This window comes from Electrona antarctica (assembly GCF_951216825.1).
Source record: "Electrona antarctica genome assembly, chromosome: 15".
Classification (NCBI taxonomy): Eukaryota; Metazoa; Chordata; class Actinopteri; order Myctophiformes; family Myctophidae; genus Electrona; species Electrona antarctica.
Window position 1 is genome coordinate 29,575,955 of NC_136796.1, and position 22,967 is coordinate 29,598,921.

Consider the following 22,967-nt stretch of genomic DNA (forward strand, 5'->3'; position numbering starts at 1 on the left):
AAAGAACAATGTAGCTCTTACTTTGAATTCCACCGACCACAAAGTCAAACGCTCGACGAAGAACTTGACGAACGAGGTACGCTTTGAAATGGCCTGGATGGCGGAGGTCACTGATCTGACAAATGTCAGTATGCTAAACTAATTATCATACAGAAGGCCTAAGCTGCTTGCTGCACATTTTTCACACATTATTCACACATTTTTCACACATTTTTCACACATTTTTCACACATTGCCTAGTAATTAATTTTCAACGAAAGGCGAGCAAGTAGGAACAAGTCACGGTGGTGCTTGTCTCACACACACACACGCCCGCCGTGCTAACATTAAATAGTTGTGAACTTCTGCCACGTCACACAGAAGAGTTGAATGAGCTGAACTTTAAGCAAGCTACTATTAAACACACTCAGAGCACGAAGCGGTTGTTTGTTATTGGCTGGCTTTAGCTTTACATGCAGGGAAAGTGGGCGACTGGCTGAAAATGTTAATTATATTGTCCATATCCTTCCGTTTTATGGTTTGGTTTATAGTTCAGCCCTAGGCCCTCTCCTGTGATGTAGCATATAGGGTGGAAAACACAACCATTGGTGGACAGTAGATTTTGTTGTGTATATGTACTTTACTTTGTATTTGTCGATACTTTGCAAACTGTTCTGTGAGCTATCAGTGAATCTGACAGACACCATGATTTTGAGTTCCTGTCTTGGCTGTATTATAGTTGTATACTGTACGTATTATACTGTGTGAGTGTGAGAGAGAGAGAGAGAGAGAGAGAGAGTGTGATGCATATTTAATGTATGTGATAATAAAGTCGGTACCATAAGGGTAAACCATTTTCAATTGCAATAACCAGAGTAAGTTTGGCTTTTATGAAAGGAGTGTCAGAAATGTGGACCCAAACGCACTCAGGGTTGTACCATCTGCCTCCATAAACCTGTACACAATGACGCACGCACGCGCGCACACACACACACACACTCCATGAGCACACACACACGCACACTGCAGGAACACAGTTTTTCTTTCTTTGTGTATGGCTGTTGAAAGCGCACAAGGGAAAAGAAATCCTGTCTGACCTTCGTGTCGACATGTAAGTATAAAAATGAGAGTGCAGTTACCTTAGTTCGTGTGAGCCATTGAGACATTATAGGCCAAAAGGTTACGGCTGAGTGCTTGTGGTCTCCTGAAAGAAAATGTCTGAAGCTCAGGATCGATAAGAAGAAGATGAATTGGGAAGTAGCAGAAGAAATTCACTACTGTGACTTTGGCCACTAACTTTTTTTTTGTTTTTCTATACCTCCACCTCAGCCCACATAAGTTAGCTGATGCTGATTTCTAGCTTATATTATAAACAATAAATAATTAAGATTGTATGATAATATGAATAACATTGTGTGTCTACAAATAAAGAAAATATGGAATTTACTCTTAACGGTTTAACTGCTCGTGGCGGAACGTTCCGTCAGAAGGAATCCAACTAGCAACTGCTTCTGGCGTAATGTTCCGTCTGATAAGCTTTATTATTGATATCAAACCGGAAAGGTCAAGCCAAAATAATAATTATTATTATTTTGGCTTGACCTTTCCTTCTTTAGCGAACCTAGACCGGATTGCGCAACCGCGCTGCAGTCCACCTCCCATTATACAGGCTGACAAAAAAGCTGAATAACTCGAAATCTACGGAGCTCTCCATGGTTTGGATAAAATGCGCGATGTTCGGAGGTCTTTGCTGAATATCCGGTGGTTTAGATGGAAACATTGGCGCTTTCTAGAGCAAGAATGGCTTCATTGTAGCTCGCTAGCATTGACGCTATTTATGTAGTATTAAAGATGGACGCTCCAGACAGGATGTCAGTCCAGTGTGTGCTGCATTGAAATAGGCTCGGCAGTCTGTGGTTGGCTCTGCGTCCAGTAGGAGGCAGTATGGGTTAAAGTCCTCAGGAATGAAGGCCACTATGGACTATGGATGAAAGCACAAACTACAAAATTCTAAAATAAAAATCACAGGTCTATCAAATTCTTTCAAGTCCATTTAACTCAGGGCTATTTTTGTAGCACAATATGGTTTAGTCGTTTTGTGCTGAGAGGAGCCAACTGTTTTAATTATCTGTGTCTGTTCAGATGTGACACTGGTAATGATAATCTGTCCATCACGCAAGAAAGGAATGCTTTTTTCCGCCAGTTTAGTGTAAAACAAACTGAACAAGAAACTCTGAAATATCTCGCCTTGGAAAAACGGAACATCTGCTCTTTGCAAACAGTGTCCAATAGGATTCAACACTGCGTTTTGCTGCAAATAAATCAAGTGAAACCTTGGGATGTGTTGGTGTAATGCTTGCACAATGGGGCCTATATGCATAGAGGCCTAGTCTTTGATTGTATAGGCTGCTGATTTGTTGATGTATGCAAATTGTTCATCACTGGTGGTACCATATGGCTGGTATCATAGCAGATAGTTTTGATCATTTGTGTGTGTTATGTTGGTATATGTATCAGTCTACAGGAAAATCACTCTGTGATGAGCTCCTCCCAATCCTTTACACACTGTGTGTGTTATGTTGGTATATGTATCAGTCTACAGGAAAACCACTATGTGATGATGAGCTCCTCCCAATCCTTTACACACTGTTTCCAGTGGGTCGCGGACACATTTTTATGGCTCCCCTTAGTTTTTGTTTCCTACATTTAACTTTATAATGATCTAAGAAATTCCGTAAATTGGAAGAAAATAAGTAGTGAAAATAGCCAATCTATAAGCTCACAACGTGGCGCGAAGCGACACGTTCTGAGCTTGTATAGATCAGCTATTTTCACTAGTTTGGGTCCCGGGCGAATATGTAATTTCTGTTTTGGGTCACGGGCTGAATATTTTGGGAACCACTGCTTTACAAGATCGCTCAGGTTGGCTACAGACAGTTGCGTTTTATTGTTATCATAATAATCATAATAAATGTGACGTTGTAAAATGTTAACGTTGGTATACAGTATAGGGAGCTCACAGATAAGCTCTATAGCCTGGAGGCCGCTGCACCAATGCACACTATAACTTTTACTTATCTTTTACTACATCTTTAACATTCACAGTGGGTGATATGTCCCTTAAACTGGGATGAGCCATGAAGTGATGCAATCATCCATTCCAATCAAGTTGAGTAATATGCAATAGGAGAGTCCCCAGGGACCAGCAAGAGCTCTCAGAGGATTTGTGAATAGTCTAGTGATTACTTTTCTCGTGTGTGTGCGTGTGCGTGTGCGCGTGCATGCACGTGTGTGAGAGAGAGACCATTTCTCATACCCATATATGGATATACCTGAACACTCAAGTGTGTCCTATGGAAGGTGTAAAAGACTGTGGTGGATTGTGTTAGGACTTTAAGTTGTATTGTTCCCATGCCAAATGTAAATATAAAATATATATTACTTGGTAGCTGCAAGGGGAACATTTTGAGCAGCCAGAGTGCAGAAGTGTGTTATTCTCACTCTGTCAGTGCCTTGCTGCTGCCAGAGTGAAACTTTCTGTTTGTCAGAATGCCATGTGAACGTGGCCATTAGTATGCATAGAGAGGCTATGGGTTTTTCTAAATGTCTCCAGTGTCTCTCGTGGTGCTGACCTGAGGCGCTTCCCCCTTCAGATGCCGTTTTGATTTGTGAATAAAAACAGAAGTAATAAAGTCATATTTAATCAGATATAGGAAGAAAGTGAGTGCGTGTGCTTGTGCGTGCGTGTGCGTGCGCGACTGTGTATATGTGGTGGATACAGTGAGCCTTGCTTTCCTGGTGTGGAATCTCTCAATATGTCATCTTTGATCCTAAAGGGAAATCTGCTCATCTTCATGCATCAGTACTATACATAGGGAAGGAAGAAGTGTATAGTGTATATGGGCAGCCTAACCCCCTCGTGCCTGTGGGGGACATATGGATTTATCTGCCAGGCCCGGCCACTCTGTCTGCCTGTCTGTCTGGGGACCTGGATGAAAAACGGCTGAGAGAGAGGCAACATATGGGGATACAGTGATAACGCATATGCATACTCCCCCTCCTCTCTCTCTCTCGCTCGCTCTGTCCATTCTAACGCATATACAGTACATACCCCCCCCCCCCCCCCTCTCTCTCTCTCTCTCTCTCTCTCTCTGTCCATTCCTGCAAATGCCCATGGCAGTCTGTTCTCTATGTTTATATTCCAATCTTCAGTCCCTTACACTCAATCTCGTATAGTATGTTCTTCTCTTTCATGCCACACTCATTGAATAACAATGTACACATTTTCTCTGTCCTGCAGGTGAACAGAACATTGGCATAGCATTATTGTGTAGATTTGATGCCATTTGTTGCTATGCTTGTTTAATTTGATGGGCCTGACCCCTGAGGGCTTAGAGCATAACACCTCATCTGCAAAGGCAAGGAGCGATGCATTCCGACGGCGATATCGCACGAAAAACTGTCCTTATATGGAGCGTCGGTCAGTGCGTTGTGACGATGCCTGAACCAATCAAATAACCAACAAAAAGTAGCGTGTAGATCTCAACCAATAAAAGTGTTTGGGTTGCAAAACCTTGCTCAATTAGAGACTCTGCAAGCTAATATAGACGATGTCGCTGCACGGCGCCGCGGTACGTCAGGATTGAAAGCATGTATTCGAATGACATATCCTCGTTTGTTTGTTTGCTTGCATCGCTGGCAGGGCGGATGGGATGTGTTTCTAGCCTGGGACACCACCTACTCACCCATTTAGGGATGGGATGTGTTTCTAGCCTGGGACACCACCTACTCACCCATTTAGGATGGGATGTGTTTCTAGCCTGGGACACCACCTACTCACCCATTTAGGATGGGATGTGTTTCTAGCCTGGGACACCACCTACTCACCCATTTAGGATGGGATGTGTTTCTAGCCTGGGACACCACCTACTCACCCATTTAGGGATGGGATGTGTTTCTAGCCTGGGACACCACCTACTCACCCGTTTAGGGATGGGATGTGTTTCTAGCCTGGGACACCACCTACTCACCCGTTTAGGGATGGGATGTGTTTCTAGCCTGGGACACCACCTACTCACCCATTTAGGATGGGATGTGTTTCTAGCCTGGGACACCACCTACTCACCCATTTAGGATGGGATGTGTTTCTAGCCTGGGACACCACCTACTCACCCATTTAGGGATGGGATGTGTTTCTAGCCTGGGACACCACCTACTCACCCATTTAGGGATGGGATGTGTTTCTAGCCTGGGACACCACCTACTCACCCATTTAGGGCGGTGGTGAAGAATGATTTGGCACAGTACGGTGAAATGGACCTTTCAAAAGTACTGAATTGTAAAATCTGTCTGTTTTTGTTTTCTCACAGTGATGTTGTTAGGTATTAACCTAACTCCACCAGATGGTGGGAGTAGTAAGTTCCTCCTCCAGCTTCCATCTGGTCTCTCTCAGGCAGAGACAATGTACTCCGAACCAGTGCTGATCGGAGCGATATGCGGCCGCTAGAGGCGGGATCAACGCGAGACTGATGACGTATTGAAGCTGTGCCACAGCCAGTGATGTAAATGGGTTTTCAATGTAATGAGTCCCGGGATGCATGGATGGTCTTTTAGAAATGAGTCCCAGGGACATTTTATGAGTCCCACTTCAACCACGTTAGGAGTCATATTTTTGCCATTTTTACAAATTGCAGCATTTAACTCTCATTTCATTTTATATGGTTAGAATGTGGTTATAGAAAACAGAAGAAGAAATTATTATTATAACTAAAGCTAGCAAAATAAACTAGACTAAAAAACAGTACAGTAGTACAGTAGTGCATCCCGTGGATGCAGAGGTCGTTGTTTTATTGCGTCCCTTAACTATAAACTGCGTTTTGGGATGCAAAATGCACCCTAATTTAATCTCTGCACAGCGCACATGTAAACACAACCTAACAAGACTACAACTCGAAATTATTATGGAGATATCAGATTGTTGTCCCGCTGCTTCAAGTTAACCATTTCTGCTTTAAGAGAGACCAGGTGCAGGTAGGAGGAGGGAACTTGTGAACTCAATACTGCCGCAACCCGGCGGAGTCAGGTTAGTTAGGTATACGACCTCCTGTCTGTGTCCTGTTAAAATTCAAATGGATGCAGTAAACTCGCCACTGTGCATCCTGGGAACACCCTACACGGTTTTGTTTCTTTGATTCTGGAGGTTCTCATATATTTCTATTTCAGGAGAGGGAGAGAAGGAGAGCGGGAGAGAGGGAAGCTGCTAAGTCTTGCTTTAAATGTGTGAATACAGACGCAGTGCACCGGGAGAACAGGAAACAAGCTGTACTGTACTGTACTGTAGTTGAGAGCCAATTAAGCGCCTGCTGGAACACACAACCTGCAGTATAGAGTAGCCTGTGCCCACCGAGCTGGAGTGGAGAACCAATTATCTCCACCTGGCTGGTAGGGTGGGGAAACTAATGGGAGACTGGGTCCCGTGTTTACCACTTCCACGCTATGTCTGATTTGTTTGAGTGTGTGTTTGGCTGTTGATGAATACGCCTCTGGCTGTGGCCTTATCGCAGTCACTCTAGACCCCAACTCATTCTGTTGTCTGACAACTACCTTTAGAGAGCTAACTAATGGTCCCGACGGCCACCTTTAATTGGAAATCTATGGCTGCATTTATTTTCAAACACAGCCGCCTGACAGCCACAAGTCACGCGCGCCTTTATGTATTATCAAAGCGCGGACAATCAATTGCTGCCGACCGGGGTCTGATATTTCATAGGCGGTAGCTTTATCAATGTATTAACAGCAGGCTGAGGGGGGGCAGATGGAGACAGACTGGTGAACAGGTGGTATAGATTGTGTCGGGAGGAGAGCTGCGCTTTGGCCGGGTAGCGGCAAGTGCCATGTTGTGGAGAGAGAGAGAGAGAGAGAGAGAGAGAGAGAGAGAGAGAGAGAGAGATGAAAGGATTCACACTCCATAGGCACATTCTGCTATTCTTGGAGTGGATCTGAGAAGTAGATGTAGACGATATCCTGAATCCTTTACTGTGCACACTTCCTCAACAGACGCACCGCTTTTCACGTACTGTAGCTGTCAGCTGGGGGGGGGGGGGGGGGGATTGTCAGATTTATTTTTTATTTTTTACAGAAGTAAAAGTAGCAATACAAAAAAGGAGCAAAACAGCCTGTATTCCAAATGTTACTGAAGTAAATGCACGGAAGTATTTAAAAAAAGACAATTATAAAATAGGGCTGTGGAAAGTGGAAAAACGACAATTACAGCCTGCACAAGCCTTGAATTCATGGAGTTGTTTTAGGTTTTGTCGCATTCCTAAACAAATAATTTGATGACCGCCGGAAGGAAATATGCTAATGTCTCAGGGTAGCAGGTAGTATCTGGCTGTCAGTTGTCGAGTGTCCATTCACCCACTTCTAGGAACACGATTTGTTTTCTTTCACATGGAAAAACTGCAGAGGTTGATTTAGTGTAGACAGGGGAAAGAAAGCAGTACAAATAACTCTGGTCCAGTTTACTAAGTCTAGGCAGTTTTAGTGGTTAAGGCCCTAGCCTTGACGACCTTGCAGGCATATGCAAAGGCTAAAATGTCATGTAGATGGCATGTTATGTAGCTGGATGCCAGGTCCTTTGTACACCTGGCATTCTATTGTGTGTTATATATAGTTTCAATGTACAGATTTGTGATATTTTTGAGGGGCGCTAGTTGAGGGGCACTAGCCCCTCATATATATAGGTTTAATGTTTGTTTTTAGTTCAATGTTTCTTTTAAAACGCCATTGACAATAAAGAGAATGTTTTGTCACAATGTTTGTTTTACATCATCATGTTGTAACTGTAAGATGATAAGAGCGTCCCTCACTTCACACAGGTGTGATTTTTGAGGGGCTCTAGCCCCTCCTATATAGAGCTTTAATGTTTGTCTTTCAACGATGCTTGTTTAAGAAAACGCCATAGACAATAAAGAGAAATGTAATGTTTGTTTTGAGGACGAAAACAAACATTAGCACCCGTTGCTTAAACAAACAGTATGTTGTAATTGATGCTGTAAGATGATAAGAGCGCCCCTCACTTCACACGGGTGTGATTTTTTTTATATTATACTGCTACTACTGATGATAGGTTCTTGGTTTGCCTACTATATGATACCAGATTACTATTTCTATGCATTTCATATACTAGAGCGGTGCCAGTTGGGCAATGGCCTACTTGGAACGATGCAAGTTGGAAATGCATGCCCCACCCAGACATTATGTCTGTGTCCCTTTGTCAAGCATGAGTCTATGCAGACGTCAGAATGATGTCAGAACAGGCCAGCTCCATATATGGACACTGGGCAGGGGCCCTGTCCAGAGCCCGGGCAGAGGTTTTTTTGGGGCGGTTCTGGACGGCTCAATTCGGCCATAACCACTTGCCCAAATGTGCCCAAATGTGCTGACTTCAACACATTTGTGATGACGGCTATGGCCATTTTTAGCCCGTGTTTTTCGTGCAAAACTAATGGTTGGAATGGATTTAGAATCATGAAAAACCCCTAGCTTGACATGTCACATGCTATACTTAAAGCATAATGAAATTTAGAACATTTTGCCTTATATTGGTTGTTGATGGTACCCCAACTTTCAGCAGCTGTCAAAAATTCCCCTAGGGTGGTTGAATATGAACCATATTCAATTGCACGATATGTTATTATGTTAGTAGACACTTTTACAAACACATTGGTGAAGAATATTCTTGGTAAGAAATGTATTCCCAGATGTTATTAATATCCCCTGACTAAATATTTGTAGTGGAGTAAAAGTACAATATTTGCATCTGAGATGTAGTACAAATACCTCAAAATTGTACTTAAATGCAGTACTTGAGTACTTGCCAACACTGCCCACACACCTGTCCTTTTGTAAGTCGTGTGTACAGGACTCTACTACATCATGCACAGTAAAGTGTGTGTGTGTGTGTGTGTGTGTGTGTGTGTGTGTGTGTGTGTGTGTGCATGTGCGTGTGCGTGTGCGCGTGCGTGCGCTCCACATTCAGATTCCCCCCAGTGCCCCCACTGATGACACACAAGGTCGTGCCTTAGTGCTGTCATGGGGAAAAGATAAGTTTTTGGTCCAACTTTTTGATTTAAAGCATTGTGGGTATAGGGGCCCTGGACTGTGTGTGTGTGTGTGCATGCGTGTACGTGCGCACGCATGTGTGCATGTGCGCACATGTCTGTCTGTTTGCGAGTGCATTGTGTCGTGCTTTGGTTTATTTGTGTGTGGTGTGAGACTAGGACTTTGTGATTTAAAGCTGAGCGTTTAGGGGCCAATTAATCAGATAGTGCTGTCACCAGAGAGAGAGGCTTCTGCATGTGTTGCCCTCTCTCTCTCTCTCTCTCTCTCTCTCTCTCTCACTAGGAGACTGAGAGCCGCACAAAGACTTTAGCTTAATTATGAACAAGTTAAAGTGTTCCATTCATCCATCCTTACCCGCTGTCCCCTCGTCTCCCCTCGTCCACATCCCTTTCCAAAGACGGAATGTGCGCGCGGACACACACACACACACACACACACACACACACACACACACACACACACACACACACACACACACACACACACACACACTTATTTATTTTTTAAAGAAATTGCCCTGGAACTACCGTTTGTTCCTTTTATTGTCACGGCAGCCTTCCGGGCCTAGTGGGAAATAAAACTTCGATGGTGAATCGCATTTCCTGTAAAGATGCCTGCAAAATAAATAAATAAATAAATGAATAACAAATCCCAATTTCACGGCCAAGTCAAGCACCTATAGCATTTCATTCCCTCGGTCTAACCACAAAACACACACGCATAATTCCTTGATGCCACGCATGTCACAGGCGTTGCAAAGTCACCAACCTGCAACTCAACATTTTAATGAATTTCTTAAAGATTTTCACACGCTATTCATTGTGAGCACAATACAGTGTGGCAGTTTTATGTTAATTTATTAATTTATCTTTTTTTTTTTTGCAGATAGGCTTGACAGTGAGTGATGAATCTGCGCAGTAAGTGATAATTACCCAAAGTTCAGTGAGGGCACTGTTTCCTTAGACAGCTCAACACGTTCTCCCTCAAGTTTAGGTCAGCGCTAAAAGGAGAAGTATAATTGAGCGCCTTGTGGCTTAATTAATGAGCCTATGCTAATTATAGCAGAGTGAACAAGGAGGGAGGCCACACGTTTTATTTGAATAGGGGGGGGGGGGGGGGGGGGTGGCAGCTCAACTGGACATTGAAAAAAATGGCCATTGGCTGACACTATTTTCCTGACACGCTCCTTTCTCTCACTAACACACGCACATGCTGTACGCACACGAAAATACATGCGCGCACACCCGCACGCAAGCATGCAGTCTGCGAGCGAGCACACACACACACACACACACACACACACACACACACACACACACACACACACACACACACACACACACACCATACAATCCAATGAAAAAAAGAGTCGAGGGGGGTGTCCTAATTTCATATACAGAGAGTTCTCTCGGGCTTCCGGCCCTCAACCTCCCCCCTCCAGTGTCGCACAGGTAATTTAAGTTAATCTCCACCTCCATCTGCCTGCCTGTGGTGCTGACCGATCATTTATCGGTTTCTCTTTCATTTCCACCTTTATTGCTATTTCAACCCCCACCAAGACATTAGAACCAATACTACAGCACTGATTCTCTCATCTCCCGGGACCCTCGTGTCTCCTGCAATCACGGCGTCACTGCGTCTTGTCTGACACCTCATCTGACAGCTATGTTATCAACTTAACGACGGAGGCAATTTCCTCTCGCTCTAATGACGAGTAAATAATGCCTTCACACGCAGCCTGTGAGCCGCATGAAAGGGAAAAAAGAACGCCAAGCACAACACAGAAATAACGCAGGCGATGTGCTTGTTTGTGAACTGAGGCCAGGGACGCCTGTCTACCCTTCTTATCCCTCTCCCCTTCACTTTCCTCGTGACGTGTTTGTTCTCTTTGCGTGCCTAGCTCTCGCTCTGATGTCGTACGGAATGAAAAGTGCACGTTCGTCACAGGTGCAGAGAGGCTGTCAGGGAGAGCCTCGATGGGGCCTCCTTGCATTTCGTGATTACCATTTCAAAGCCATCTTCCCATTTTTTTTGTTTCCCATTATAATTCCATCTAAGGCAATTGTTAAATGAACATCTCTAACTGCTGACGAGGACAAAGATATTTTGAACAGAAAAAAAGAAGAAAAAGATAGAGATGAGAGTGGAATCGCATGCATTGGTAATGAAGGCGAGAAGGTACAGTAGGTAGGGCGGGCATGATCAAAGGTATGCTAATGTCGGGGGTGGGTGGTACGAGGGGATTTGGGGTGGGGGGGTGCATGTGTGGAGCCGCTCAAATAAGAGGGCGCAGGGGAGGAAGACTTCACCCAATTCACAGAGGATGTCTTCTGGGAAAAGGGCTGGTGGGAGAGAGGCTAGGGGATGCAGCAAGGGTCTTTGGAGATGGAACATACAGTATATACCATGTATAATGCAGTTATAGACAGGCTATTTATAAAAAATAGAGGGTACCCGAGAGAGGGTAAAACTCCCCCATGGAGATGGACTTGAGAACAGATGTTGGGTTCTTGTAATTCCTTTGCTTGAGTATCCATGACTGTGAGCAGACGGTTTGCAATTCTAGCAGTGCATAATGTCTGAGATGAATGTTTTATATCACGGTCTGCGGGAGGGAATCACGGATGTCTAGTAGTGCTACCGAGGAAGAGGAATCACTAACACGATGGTTTTCAACCCTTTTCGTATCAAGGCCTATTATTGATTGGGCATTTGAGCCACGGACCACTATTTGATGACATTTAGCCTCTCGGACCCAAAATATAGAATATTTTTGTTGTCATTGTTGGATGTTTGTTGTTTATTTCTATTTTGTATCTGTATCTAAGATTATGATATTGTAGCTACAGGTGGATTGATGTTCACAACTGAATGCAATGCTGAACTTAGAATGCAAATAACCAAACAAAAGGTCACCTTTGTACTAGGGCTGCAACTATTGATTATCTCCTTAGCGATTATTCTATTGATTACTTTTCCGATTAATCTAATACGCAAAAACATTTTCAAGTGTCAGTATATCTGATCTATATATTGCCTTACAATGACATGCCCAAAGTTGGGATCAATTATTAATTGATTATTTTATTAAATTATCGATTATTATTTTTTTTTCCATAATCTGTATAAACTGTTGCACCCTTACTTTGCACCTGTAGGATGGTGTTAGAATGGTGACATATTACATTAGGATGGTTTGGGCCATATGAATCAACCGCGGAACAGAATTGTTAAAAATATAAATTTTGGAAGTTGGAGGCATCCATGTGTGATCAGGTTGGATTGAATCTCAGCAGAGCCATCCTCTGATCCTCCTGTGCGTATACCTCATACAATCTTCCTCTTTGTTGTCTTGCTGTCTAAAATGAAAAAACGTTTGGTAGAAAGATATGATTCAAATGCTATCAAGTTCGTAGAGGTAAAGAAATATCCATATTTTACAACGTTGGCAACCCCTCATCTTAAAGTTATAATATTTTGGGCTTGTTTTGTCTGTTTCTTATTCTTAGTCTCCGTCAGTTCACGCCTCTTTATCTACGTTATGCTCTTTATTTTGTATTTAACAGCGGCGGATAAGTCTAGACATGGGGCCGTAGTCTCAGAAGACAAGAACAGGGAAGAAGAAATACTGAGGTTATGAAACATTGACAGCTGTCTTGGTAAGAGAAGCTGTTCAGAACAAGAGCAAAGGCAATTTCCGTGTACATATGAAATACAAGATACTTCTCTCCAGATTTATAGATGGAAGTTCAATGCTGTGATGTCTCAAAACAAAAGCGCAACGTTCTCATTATTTCCTCCCTGCAAGGCCACTGAGCTTGTAATGTTTACGGTGCTTTCTGAGATACTGTAAATTAAAACTTGCAAGAGAAAATGGCACAGCCTTTGTGAGGATGCTGCTCATATACCGAGCTCTCTGCCTTGAATGTCCTTCTGTCTGACAATCAAGTTGAGTCTAAAGTGTTTTGAACCTGACCCGGTCAAACATCATTCAGCATGGTGGACATTGGCTGGCAGGCCCGACGGGGGTGGTTGTCAAAATGCGTCATTTACCCCTTCTTAAACGGACCACATTGACCGCCTACTCCTAGTCAAGAGCAGTGTTGTTTTGGGCAGCACATTTTGATTTTAGTTTTGGTCATAGTCTCTTGAATAGTTTATTTAGTTTTAGTCACATTAGTCACCCGGAATGTTTTAGTGTTAGTCTAGTTTTAGTCTAAATTTTAGTCGACTAAATTAGTCGACTAAAATTAAGAGAAAATTAAGATTTAGTCACTAAATCTACAGTTGATTTAGTCGAACAAAATGTATTTTGGCGGGCCTTGATGCCGTCGTAATGACAAACATTTTTCGTCTTAATTTTGTATTTAGTCGACGAAATCAACACTGGTCAAGAGCACACGCCACTTACAGTAGTGTTTGGCTGCCCCCTCTACTTATGCAAATGACCCCCACACCGTTGGCTCCTCTTGCCGGGCCTGCTGCCATGGCTGGTCATCTCTGGCAGTCACAGTTTCAACAGCCTCTCTTGCACGTGTGCGCCTCAGCCAGTGAGTGACAATGGTCATTGTGAGCATGAGAACCAGGGTTAGAAACTGACCCCCCCATCTTGTCTCGCCTGTCTCTCTGCCCTTGGTTTCCTGTTTCTCTACATTGACCTTTCTGAAATACAGTGAAACATAAAAAAGCAAGAGTACTCCTTTCGTGGCAGGGGTAAAGAACCTGTCCACCACTGTGGAGTCATGGGATTCAAATTCAGATTCTGACTTGGCTATCTATACCAATACAGCTGGCCGTGTTTTTAGCTGAGCGGGGAGGGGGAATGGGAGAAGTAGGACAGATGCATAACATCTTCCCGGTGGGGGCTCCTCACTGGCAACCCAACAATAGTGGCAACCCAGAATATATGTGTATAGGGACTACATTTAATTGGCACTGCATTTGAAAGAATTAAATGCCGAAATAAATTGTGAAAGGAAAATTCACTTGCGTCAGATTTGCTTTCCTGCCTGTTCATTGTCCTCAGCTGGAGACTTTCGATTCAACAAACACAATCTGTCCCCCCCATCTCATTCTCGCTTCTCTGTTTTTTTCTTTTCATTTATTTCCAGACCTCCTCTTGTTCTTCAAAGACTCTCATCAGGGACACAGCTGTTGCTCCAACCATCAAAGTGCTCTCCCTTTGCCTGTCTTAGGTCGCCGATGCTTTTATTCTATCTCCTCATGGCACTTCTTCAAAAACAAAATAAGATGAAGAGCTGAAATACTTGCTGTGTGGTTGAAGTTAAGCAAATAAACCTTAACTTGCTTTGCAAAAGTCAAAGGCCACTCTTATTGAAGCCATTTGTCTGAGCAGCAACTTTTTGTTGCTTTTTGCGTACATATTGAATAATCAAATTAACACTCAAAACATAATGTGAAATATCAAACATTTCTTCTATTTCTCCGCATTTTTCGTCCTCCTTTGGAACATAAAATTGCAGCAATGTGATTTGAGTCTGGCTTATTAGCCAGGCTACCTTTCTATGACTAGTTCAACCGGTACCACAGACACAAACAGCAAAATTGGGTTTAAATTGATATAGTGCCAAAATCAGTTGAACCACTTTTGTTTTATACATCAACTGTTAAAAATATATCTGCTATTTCAAAAACACACACACACACACACACACACACACACACACACACACACACACACACACACACACACACACACACACACACACACACACACACACACACATATTTTGTATGCGAGTCCCTCGCAATATATTTTCAGATAGAGGTCCGTGGCCAAATCAATTTGGGGGTCCTTGACATGAAAATGTTTCAGACGCACTGGTCTAGTCTATACCCTGCCGTCTGTTCTGGGATGTAAGACTTCCTCCAGTATGTTCTGCATTCTAATGGGATTCTGATGCTAAGGTCACCACCTGATTTACAGGCTGATATCCCCCAGTGTCTGTCAACGCATCTACTCCCCATCCCTCATCTTTGACTTCTGAAGCGCCCCCGCGTTTCATCACTTTTTAACACAATACACCAGTGGTTCCTTTTTATTTATTTATTTATTTTTATTTTTTTATCATCATTTATTTTGAGGTTTTTCTTCTTTTTTACATAGACACAAAGACAACACAGACTTACAGTACAAGACAATACAAGACAGTTACTTAAACAAAAGTAATATACAATAATATATATAAGAACAACAATTCAAAACAAAGAAAATGAAAGAAAAAGGAACAGAAAATATAATAATAATTCCCAAGTGGTACAGGGTTGTGGAAGTGGAATGCATGTGTGCAAAGTGATGGTGGGTTTCGTCCTACATAGAATCAACTGCGCTCTTCAATATAGTCCAAAAAGGGAGTCCATACCTCTACGAATGCATCTGGCTTATTTTGTGTTTCATATTTAAGTCTCTCAAGTGGTAGTAGTGACATTATTTGGGCCGTCCACATATGTTCTGAAGGTAGCTCATCTGTCTTCCACAAAATTAAGATACATTTCTTTGCTAAGAATCTAAATAGATCAAATAGTTTCCTATGGGCAGAGTTCATATTTACATTTGGGTCAGCCCCCAAGAGATATAACAGAGGAGATTTCTTCAATTTTATCTTGAGAATTTTTTCAATTTGATCGTGAATTATTTGCCAAAAAGGTTTTATTTTTGGACAAAACCAGAACATATGCGGGTAGGTACCCAAATGTAGTTTACATCTGTTACATAGGGGAGAGATTTATTTATTTTTAAACAACAAACAGCATACTATTGTGTTGTGCATGAGCTTTAGAAAACCTGTGGCATAGGGTTAATCTAACCTCATTTAACAACAAAATTACAAAGCAATCACACAATCACTGTGGGTGCGTTCGACTATAGCGCAGTGTGCACTGTGCAAGTGCTCCAAGTGCGCATTTCTGAACACAACCTAAATGTAACCCTAAATTATAAATGTAGCAATCCTGCAGTATCTTTTTTGCAACATATGAAGTTTGTGAAAATGTGTACTTTTGTGTAGCTCCCCAAATTATATTGCATTAAATAACATACAGATAAATGTAACTATATAGAGTTAGGAGACACTACTTACAGGACGTTTAGAGGAACCAATCTGATTGGTTGAAATACAGTAGCCATGCATATAAACGAGCATGATGGAACGCCTAATCAAAATCAGCTGTGCTGCGTCTCACTGCTCTCCCAGAGCATATCTGGGTGGCTAGGCTAGAGGTTTTCTAGGCACATTTTAGGTCGTAGTGGCTACATCCGTCATTAGTTTTGTTTTTTAGTTTTTTAATATCTTAGTTTGAATGAAATTGGGTTGACGTGTGTTTTTTAAGGGTAACTCTTGTATAATTGCAATATTCCACATGAGGTGGTGCTGTTCTGTCATTAATGGCACTTCTGCGCTGGAACTTGCCTAAATTAGCTTTTTTAAACTTTTTTCTTTTTTATCTTGAAAGTTGGTAGCGAAAGGAAAATCAGGTTGAGGAAGCTCGTTTGAGCGGAACATGATAATTCATTGCACCTTAAGAAGAACATTTCATCGTCGCTAACAATGACGGGTGTTTTATACCCCGCATAATTCCTCTTCCTTGCTTGTTATTTCCAAATGCAGAATACATTATACTTTGCGGTACAAGTGATTATCTCCAAGGAAATTCTCTCCCTTAATTTCTCCAAATATAGCTACTTAAAACATGTTTTCCTTCAGGCTTATTTAGTTAATCAGGGCAAGAATATTATTGTCAAGAGGGTTTCTATTGCACACTTAAAACATGTTAAGTTTCAAATGCTCGTGCTTACACAGACTTGTACACGTACACACGCACACACACACACACACACACACACACACTGTTTAAGAATACGTTATATTATTTCTGCTTTAGTCCAAGTGAGTATAAGTTTGAAGAATGATGTGGAACAGACATCAAGGGCAAGGTGTTATTCATGATCGGTTCACACAAATGCACATACAAAGTTTCCAGCAGCTTTTTGTTCACGTATAGCAATGCCAGAACGATATTTACAGTATCTCATGAGATTCTTTATCTCTCCTTCTCCCATATGCTTCTGTTAGTCTTTTATTATATTATCTATATATCTTTCATATATACCATGCATGGTCTCACAAAAAGAACCAAGAAAAAAAGGGTCTATTACTATCTTTATTTTTTTTTAACTTCAGATGTCCTTCTTCGCCAATGACAGAGATGAGGATGAGATGAGAGTGTGAAAGTTCTCCTTTGTAGAGGAGAAATGAGCTGAGGGGCTGAGACCAGCAGAGGCTCTCACAGATGTCAAATACCCAATTTACACATGCCAGTATAGAGGCGTGTTGCTGACAATGCCAGGCGGCAGCTAATACACAGAGGGGGAAGGCCTTTAGTTTTACTTTCAGGCCATTTATTTTGCACACCGCCAACCAGTGTTGTTTTTGGCAGCAAATTTAGATTTTAGTTTTAGTCATAGTCTCTTCAATAGTTTATTTAGTTTCAGTCACATTTTAGTCACCTGGAATGTTTTAGTGTTAGTCTAGTTTTAGTCAACTAAATCTACAGTTGATTTAGTAGACTAACATGTATTTTGGTGGGCCTTGATGCCATCGTAATGACTGTTTTTACACTTGCTGAAAATAGCCGATCTACAAGCTCACAACGCGACGCAGCGCGACGCGTTGTGGGCTTGCTATTTTCAGCATGCAACCAAGTGTAAAAGGACTGATACTAGTCCCTTCCTATATTAGTCTAGTTTTTATTTGTCAACGAAATTGTCAGTATATTTAGTTAAATGGTAATATGGTAAATGGTGCATTTATATAGCGCCTTTATCCAAGGCGCTTTACATAGATTGTGCATTACATTCACCCATTCATACACCGATGGCAGCGGAAACCATGCAAGGCACCAACTAGCACATCGGGAGCAATTAGGGGGTTCAGTGTCTTGCTCAAGGACACTTCGACAGTGACTCTGGGGGAGCCCGGGTTCGAACTGGCAACCTTGCGGTTCCCATCCAGGCACTCTACCCCTGAGCCACCGCCGCCCCCTATACTTGGGTCCTACCCTATTGATTCACACCGTGACAAACTAAGACGAAAAATGTTCGTCGACTACCTTTTTTCACTGACGGAAACTAAAGAAAAACTATAAGCTATGATGACTAATTTACTAGTTTAGTTTAGTTTTAGTCATCATAGCTTATAGTTTTTCTTTAGTTTCCGTCAGTGAAAAAAGGTAGTCGACGAACATTTTTCGTCTTAGTTTGTCACGGTGTGAATCAATAGGGTAGGACCCAAGTGCAGAACAGGGAGGCGCAGAGAAGTCTGAATGCTAGAGGGTTTATTCCAAAATCCAGGATACACCGCAACATCACACTTAACATACAACAATTAACTGACAAGGAACTCAACAAACCAGGGCTATAAATACACACAAGGAAAACACAAGGAAAACAGGGCACAGGTGAACATAACTCAAAATCAAGACAGGGATTGGCTAAGAGACTAACAAGACACAGGTGGAGCAAACTAATAATCACAGGTGAGACAAGACAGGTAACCATAACCACAAAGGAAACCAGGGCACTAAATACTACAAAATAAAAGAGCACAACACTAAAACACAAACTAGGAACAAGGAACACTAGAACACAGCAGAAAACGTCACGGATCGTGACATTTTTTTACTCGACGAAATCAACACTGCTGCCAACTACTGTAGCCTACTACTAGTTTGGGTGTGTAGCAGGGGTGGGACGATTCACTTACCTCCCGATTTGATACAATATCGATACCTATGGTGCCGATTCGATTTATATTAAGATTCACAAATATAATGCGATGCGATTCGATATTGCGATTTATTGCATTTTTACAAGTTACTTTTATTGCTTTTATTATTATTTTTTTTTTAAACAATTCTAAACAATATAGACCATGAAGAGTTCAATGATACACGTCAGTCTACATAAAGTCGATTCTGAACTTTGTGGCATTATACAGTAGGCAGATATTAGCCTGGTTAATAAACCAGACCGAATCAGCCGTTGGCAAAAAAAAATTGCCTACCAGCGGATTACGGTCTGGCGAGGCTCAGTAGCACGCCTCTTTCCTACAACCGAGAACAGGTCGGACCAATCGGGACACGGTATGCAATATGGGCGGGCTTTGGTACAGTGACGTTCAATGCTTGAGACTTTTGACTGACAGTAGCTCTGACCAATTGCGTCAAAGAGAAAATGTTTGAACCCGCCCCCCGGGAAATGAAATCCAAGTGGAGCCAGCCCAGACTAATATACCGCGACAGTGTTGTGTGATATTAGTCTGGCTTATTAGCCAGGCTAGGCAGATATACCCTACATGTGTAATGTATTTGTTTGTTTGTGGACTGCATGTTGCGTGCATAGGACAGAGATTACAGTGACGTGCATCTATGGAGTCTCTGGCATCACAACGTGCACTATGATATGTTCTGTCTGTGCACAATTTGGAACAATCTATCCACTAACTTACAGTAAGAGAGAGTCCATTCTTTATCTTTTAAGGTCCAGCTAAAAGGAATAATGGACATGCAATCAAACATGTGAACATGTGCTTGTTTTCTGTATATGGGGACTATACGGATGGAAACTATAGCATGATAAATGTGGTGTATTTGCACGACATTGATTGTGTTGTGTTCATATATCATATATGTGTTCAATATGCGCTGTCAGACAGTCCCAAACAAACGTATGAATAAACTGTGCTCAAATCGTGCATACGACCCTCTGAAGAGGCACCTGTGTCGGCATTCATAACTAAATGTGAATCAATGGGGCTAATACTCAAGACCGGCTCAAGACCACATTTTGATGGCTTTAGTCTCGGTCTCACCTGTAATTTCCTTTTTTCTCAAATACTAATTTGACAGAGCAACTTTCACCATTTACCATTTACGTATAGTTGAGTAATACAGTATTTATAGTTTGGCTCAAGTGCTGGGGTTGAGTATACTTTGTCCACCATATGGCTAACCATGAGAGGAGCGGCGTTAAAAGCTTCCAGCTTGTCTTGCTGCCAAAGTCAGCCGAGGGGAAAGTTGATATGTGATATCTAGGGGAGGCAAAAAAAAGAATCGTCCCCCACAACTCAACGCCACCATGAAATATTAAATGCGATGGTATCCAACGGCACAGAAATCCAGGTTGCCAGTCCCTGAATGGGAGCAATCACTGCAGCGCTGCCCCGGGTATTCTATGGGGAGACAGGATAGTTCAGTTCTGATAAGATCTTCGTGCTGGTGAGAAACAGGCATCACGCTTCCCATGGGACCACGCGCACAGATGCACACATGCACGCACACACGCACACTCACACGCACACACATTCACACACACACACACACACACACACACACACACACACACACACACACACACACACACACACACACACACACACACACACACACACACACACACACACACACACGTAACAGAGATGCTATCTCTAAGTACTGTAGCTTCCAGTCTTCCTTCAGTTTCCGAGCTAACAACCCCAAGGTCCTAGAAAGCTATACTTTCCAACAAGGACTGCGGCCAAACGTGAGTGGCATTTAAAATGTAAATATTTGGCCAAAAGGGTAAAAAAAAAAAAAAAAAAGGGAACGTTCCACAACATCGCTTAACCTGAACGCACCCTGGGTTGTTCTTTCTCTACATGTAACCCGGAGGCTGTGATTTCAAATGATATTCTTCAGCTGAGTGATTATCCAATGTGCCTTGACCACACTTCCATTCAAAATGGCCAGCAGTAGTGCCAGCAATCCATCCATCAGGAGCCTCCCCAACCCCCCTTCTTCTACTTTAAAATCCCTGTTATTGCTTTGGGAGCTAGAGCTGCTGTGGCATTAATTTGAATCATCACCCTCTCTACATTTTCCTCCTCTTTTCCCATTTCAATGAAATCTCATAATATATTGTGAGGAGGCATTCAATGATAAATGGAGGCTAGTTTTTCAGACAAAGAAGGACAAAGAAGGACAAAGAATTTTAATTTGGAGATGATGCCTATTGTGATGGTGAATACTGTAGAAGTACTTTTGTGTTGTCCTCAGGCAACGGGATGTTTGTTTTCCTTCAACAAGAGACAAAACTGTTTAGTTTTCTTTATTCAAAGTATTCCTTTTCTTTCATGGATTTCTTATTGTCTCAGTCTGTTTACTTTTCTTTGTCTTTTGTTTTAGTGCAATGTCCTCTGAAGGCCATTCGCTGTTGTAAATGTGTTGGTTTGTTGCTTACTAAATTAAATTAAATGTAATCAAATTGGTCTATCTAAATCTTAATGAATAATAATTAAAAAGCAATCAAAAAGATTAACATTGATATGTTTGTATTTAAAATCAATAGATAAAACAATATAAGTAAGAAATCTATGTCACACATTATGCCTTATTCACCAATGCCTACTGAGGTAATGTCTGTCGTTTTCTTAAAAGGTGCTTGTACAGTACGCGTGTTGTGCAAGAGATCTCCAAGGCTCTTTCTCTAGACTTATACTGTGGAACTTGAACGGGCTTGAACCAGCCATATAGTCCCCACTATTAGCAATGTAATTAAGCAATCCTTGACGCACGCACTCACGCACGCACGCACGCACGCACGCGCCAGTCCCACTTCATAAGCGCACACAAACAACAAAACCCCCATCCTCTATGGACTGGCAGAGCCACGGGGGATGCTGTGACCTCTTGGTAGCCCGCTCCACTTTTCCACATCTCTGAGAGACGGTATGATACAAAATCTTACTTACTGTCCCTGTGGGGGCTTTCAGCGGATTTCTATTACCTACAGCAATTGTCTGATGGGGTGGGCAACCTTTTAGGGCCCGAAATCTTGCTCAGCCCCGCCCGGCCTGTTTCAAAATATCCTCCCGTCTACTTCCTGTTTATACTCTGTTTTAAAATCCTTCTCTGAATCTAAGCTGCATTACGGGTGATTGAACAGATCACAGACGTTCTGGGCCCATTTCTGACTTCATGCTGCATCACGCTTACAAAATTAACGCTTCTGAAGAGAATTTTAAAAGTTATTAGCGAGTCTTAGTAATGGTGGATCCTGATTTTGGGGGAAATGGAAAGTGAAGTGATTCAGAAAGCTCCCTGCATCCGGCTGGCAGTCAAGCGACAGCGCCAGGAGGATCTTAGTGGTAGCTAACTTGTTAAAATACAAATTACAGCACTTGGTCCAGTTTAATGTCCATCCTTCCTTCCTTCCTTCCTTCCTTCCTTCCTTCCTTCCTTCCTTCCTTCCTTCCTTCCAGCATTTCCAAATTATTTCTACATTCTTTACATGTAAAAGTGAGGACACTGTCCTGTTCATTATATGAGACAATTTATATGATCACATTTGTTGTCTTCTCAAAGAGCTTTAAAGGCAGCAGATAGAGGGATTTCACAAGAGCAGCTGATGCAGATCATAATAGGCATTGTAAATGTAATTGTAAACCCCCCCCCCAAAAAAACCAGGGGTGCAACAGGGATAGAGAGAAGTGATAACACATTCACTTTATCCGCATTCTCAAAATAACCAAGAGAAACAGTAATTAGTTGGTCTTTTACAGTAAATTGGGAGTGCAGTCCTTATGGGGTCGTTATTTTCATGCAGATTCAACTCACCAAAGTAGAAAAGTGCTTAGTGATGGGATTCAGAAGTCTAAACTGAACGACTCATAACTTTATCAAAACCGTATCATATTTTTCATTGGGATCGTTTTGCTGGTGCCAAATTGGTTCTCTGCCCCCAAAGCAAACACTAGTAGTCGTGTGTCATACTTTACCAAAGCCTATAATTTAGATTCGTAACAATGACA